Source organism: Camellia sinensis, chromosome 7 (assembly GCF_055761805.1).
Source record: "Camellia sinensis isolate YWXY chromosome 7, ASM5576180v1, whole genome shotgun sequence".
Classification (NCBI taxonomy): Eukaryota; Viridiplantae; Streptophyta; class Magnoliopsida; order Ericales; family Theaceae; genus Camellia; species Camellia sinensis.
Window position 1 is genome coordinate 142,160,236 of NC_138967.1, and position 4,830 is coordinate 142,165,065.

Consider the following 4,830-nt stretch of genomic DNA (forward strand, 5'->3'; position numbering starts at 1 on the left):
TCCAACCGTAGTAGGCATTTTACTTATCTAAATATTACTATAAAGTATATATTTTATTTTGCCTATCAACTGTTTTATGTTTTTACTCCAACCATGCTCTTTATTTTAGCTATTTATTCAAATACTATTAATTTTATAGAATGCCACGTCAATAACAAAGATGGAGGGAAATGATCCTAATGATTGAACACATTTTGCCTAGCGTTGAAGGCTAGCTACATGTAGCTAGTGAATATGAGTTAAGCCAAAATGCCTACTCATATGCCTAGTGCATTGGAATTGAAAAAAATGAATCACACTAGGCATTTTAACTAACAAGTATTATATGCCTAGTGCATTAGAAATGCTCCTAGCACTTGAGTTAGAAAAGAAAAATGGATACACCATAACCTTTGTGAACACTCGACTCCGACCTTCGATCCCTCCATACTCAACCATTCGCCTTCTTGAAATCCCATTCAACAGCTCCGACCACGGCCTCCCTCCGGACTCCGAAAACACCGACTCTCTCCCTCTCCCTCTCCTCATCCACCTCATCGTCATCTCTCCCGCTCTCGAGCCTGCCCTCCGAGACCTCATCTCTGGCCTTTTCCTCGAACATGGCCGCCCACCACTTTGCATTATTTCCGACATGTTCTTCGGATGGTCTGCCAAAGTTGCTCATGAATTCGGTGCATTTCATGCTATATTCAATGCTGGTGGAGGCTATGGCATGGCTGCTTTTCACTCTTTATGGCCACACCTTCCTTACAAGAAAGTGAATTCCGAGGAGTTTCCTTTGCCGGGCTTCCGCAAAGGTCACCAGATTCACACCAAACAGTTACCAGAACATTTTCAAGTAGCGGTGCCCGGTGATTCGTGGTGCTCATTTTCAAAAGATATGTTTCGAGATTGGTTGGAGAGTGATGGGATTTTGTTCAACACCATGGAGGAGATTGACCATGTTGGGATGGAGTATTTTAGGAAGCAAATTGGCAAATCCGTATGGCCAGTTGGGCCTATTCTGTCTTCCTTGGGAAGCAAAGCTCGTGCTGGTGATGACGCTGAAGCCACAATGCATCTTTGCATGAAATGGCTTGATTCGAAGCCTGCAAATTCAGTTCTTTATGTGGCGTTTGGGTCACAAAGTGCACCATCACCATCACAAACAATCCTGTTGGCCATGGCTTTGGAAGCTTGTGGCAAAAATTTCATTTGGGTGGTTAGGCCACCATCGAACCCAGTCACAGATCACGACCATAATAATGGAGAATGGTTGCCGAGAGGCTTTGAGAGGCGTATTCAAGATAGCAAAAAAGGGCTGCTAGTGCGACAATGGGCACCTCAGTTGGAAATTCTGTCCCACAAATCTCTCTGTGTGTTTTTAACCCACTGTGGATGGAACTCAGTGCTCGAAGCTCTCAGCAATGGAGTCCCAACCCAATGCTTTCGTGGCCGATGGGGGCAGAGCAAAACTTCAATGCCAAGATGTTGGAGGAAGAGATGGGACTCTGTGTTGGGGTGGCAAGTGGGAGCAGAGAGGTTAATCATAAAGACATAGTGAAAAAGATTGATTTGGTGATGAGTGGGTCAACTAAAGGGCAAGACATGAAAAACAGAGCTTGTGAGGTTATGGAGATGCTTAACAATGCCAAGAATGATGAGAAAGGGTTCAAGGGGTCTTCAGCTAAAGCCATGGAGGATTTTCTGTATGCTGCATTGTCAAAGTCTTGTAATTATTAAACTAGCCTTGCAGATCAGAGTCAAATGATCTAAAGGGGAGGCTGCTTTCAATGTTTTTACATATATATTATTCCTATACATGTGTTTCCGTTTTCTAGTATATATATATATATATATATATCGGTGTTACACAGTGGGTGTGTTTGTTTGGACAGACTGAATAAGAGGAGATTGTAATCCATCAAACTGTTAGTCCTGGATACATTGTCCTTAGACTATTTGATTGGACTTGATTTCCTATGTTTGTTTAGTCATGAGATTAGATGTTTGGATTATTTTTAGTGAATCCAATATTTTGTTGGATAGGCTGGATAAGGATAAATGTTCAAAAGACTATTTTACCCTTGTAACTTATAATTTTTATTTAATATATAATTTTAAATTTGTAATCTATAATTTATAATTTATAATTTAACAAATTTTTTTAATTTATAAGGCCATAATTTTAAATTTATTATTTTCAATTAAATTAAATTTATAATTTATATTTTTGATTTAATATATAATTTTAAATTTGTAATCTGTAATTTATAATTTAACAACACTAAAATTTTTTAATTTATAAGGCCATAATTTTAAATTTATTATTTTCAATTAAATTAAATTTATAATTTATATTTTTTATTTAATATATAATTTTAAATTAACAACAATAAAAAAATAATTTTAGTTAATATATAAATTTAATTTTTTAACAACACTAAAAAAAATTAATTTATAAGGCCATAATTTTAAATTTATTATTTTTAATTGAATTTAATTTATAATTTATATTTTTTTATTTAATATATAATTTTAAATTAACAACACTAAAAAAATAATTTTATTTAATATACAAATTTAATTTTTTAACAACACTAAAAAAATTAAAAGGCCATAATCTTTAATTTATTATTTTTAATTAAATTTAATTTATAATTTATATTTTTTATTTAATATATAATTTTAAATTAACAACACTAAAAAAATAATTTATAAATGTTCAAAAGACTATTTTACCCTTTTTCAATTGTTTATTAAGTAATAACATGAGGGTAAAATGGACATTTCACACATTAGTTCAATGAAATACCAATCCCATGGAAATAATCTCACCCCTTCCCCTAGGATATAATAATCCCTCATATGAGGGACTAATAGTCCGGAGGAACTATTAATCCGGAGCAAAAAAATTGAACCAAACAATGGACTATTAGTCCCGATGGACTAATAATCCAATCCCATGAAATAATCCCTCAAAACAAACACACTCAGTCTATATATAGTGTATATATATTGTGTATCTATAGATATATATAACAATTTGTGTAAAATAAAATAAAATTAATAAAATGAAAATACCAATTGCTTCACTGACACAATCTGTGTATATATATATTTGTGTAAAATATAATAAAATGAAAATTAGTTTAGAAAGTTAAAAATTAAAATAAAAAACAAGAGATCTATAGTTTATTTATTATTTATTTTCAAGGAAATTACATTCTGCCCATTTATGTTTGATCACTTTCTTACTTTAGTCCTTTAAATTTGAATTTTTTTTTTTCTTACTCTGGCCTTCATGATTCAAGTATTTCTTACTTTACTCTTAAAATTAACTTCGGTTCAAAATTTGATAAAAAATACCATAATTATTGTTACATAACATAAAAAATATATTATCATATTAGAATTTAAGTTTATGTTAAAGGTGTAAATCATATATAATAAAATATTTTTATATCACATAATTGACATTGTGTCATTTTTTATCTAATTTTTAACAAAAATTAACTTTAAAAGTAAATTGAGAAAAGCTTCAAATATGAAATGTCAAAAAAAATAAAATAAAAAAATAAGGTAGAAGGCCAGAGGAGTATTAAGTAGAACTGCAAACGAACCGAGCCGAGCTTTGCTGGGGTCGAGCTCGGCTCGTTTGCTTATCGAACTCGTTTATTGAGTTCGAACTCAGCTCGATAAGAAACTGAACTTGAGCTTGGCTCGGTTCGGCTCATTAACATTAATGAAACTCGAGCTCGACTCGGCTCAATAATTTTTTTTTAATATTATTTATATAAAAATATTTAAGTAAAAAATATTATTTATATTATTTAATATATAAATAATGTATTTATACAATTATTTATATATATTTATATATTATTTATATTATTTAATATATAAATAAATATTTATTATATAATTTAAATATAAATAAACAAGCCGAGCCTGAGCGAGCTCAAACTTGGCTTGTTTACTAAATGAGCTTAATATTCGAGCTCGAGCTCGACTCGTTTACTAAACGAGCTAAGCCGAGCCCTTAACGAGCTGAGCCAAACTTGTTTATGAACAACTCGGTTCATTTGCAACCCTAGTATTAAGGTAATTTCACATCTTTCGTTAACAGAGTTAGTATTATAATTTAGTCTAAAATTACAAGAAAATTGTCTACCTATTTTTGAAACAAATGGGGATAAACTAGTTCGAGCCCAAATCACAACTAAATTTTGTCCAAAAATTAAGTAAAAATACCCATCATGCCAAATTAAATTTTCAAATACCGACCAATAATTAATAAATTATTAACGTACCGAACCATTCAATATCAAAGCCATAGGAATTAAACGAGCACCATGCATTGTAAAACCATTAACCACCAACGTTGAAAAGATTTCCAAAAAACCACCAGCAAGCATGAAAACAAACCAAAACTTCACACTCCAGTGCAATCCAAATATTTCCAACTTAAAAAAAAAAAAACCATAAAAACAAAATGAAAGCGACCAATCCAGTTTGCCTCAACACAGCACACCCTCCAATATCAAACGCAACACCTTGCCAGCTCAAAACCTCGACCAACCACCACCTTTGGTCTCCTTTAATACCGCAAGCCACCCAATCACTGTCATCATTAGGCATGCACATCAGTATTTCACGGTAATCAAAGTTCTCCAACACGGTTCTGGCGAAGTGGAATAGAGGGGTACTGACAAAACTGGGTATAGCCATAAGCCGGTGCATACAGTCCTCAATGGCACACTTCGTGGATGCACCAATTGCGTGCCTCACAATGATTTTACCTGAGAACACGTCTCGCATCAAATCCTCATGCCACTGATGGAAATTGCG

General features: G+C 32.7%; 1 pseudogene; it reads left to right on the forward strand.

Annotated features, from left to right (window-relative positions):
* Window positions 1-325: 325 nt before the first annotated feature.
* On the forward strand, window positions 326-1,722 carry LOC114293055 (UDP-glycosyltransferase 92A1 pseudogene; annotated as a pseudogene).
* Window positions 1,723-4,830: the final 3,108 nt, after the last annotated feature.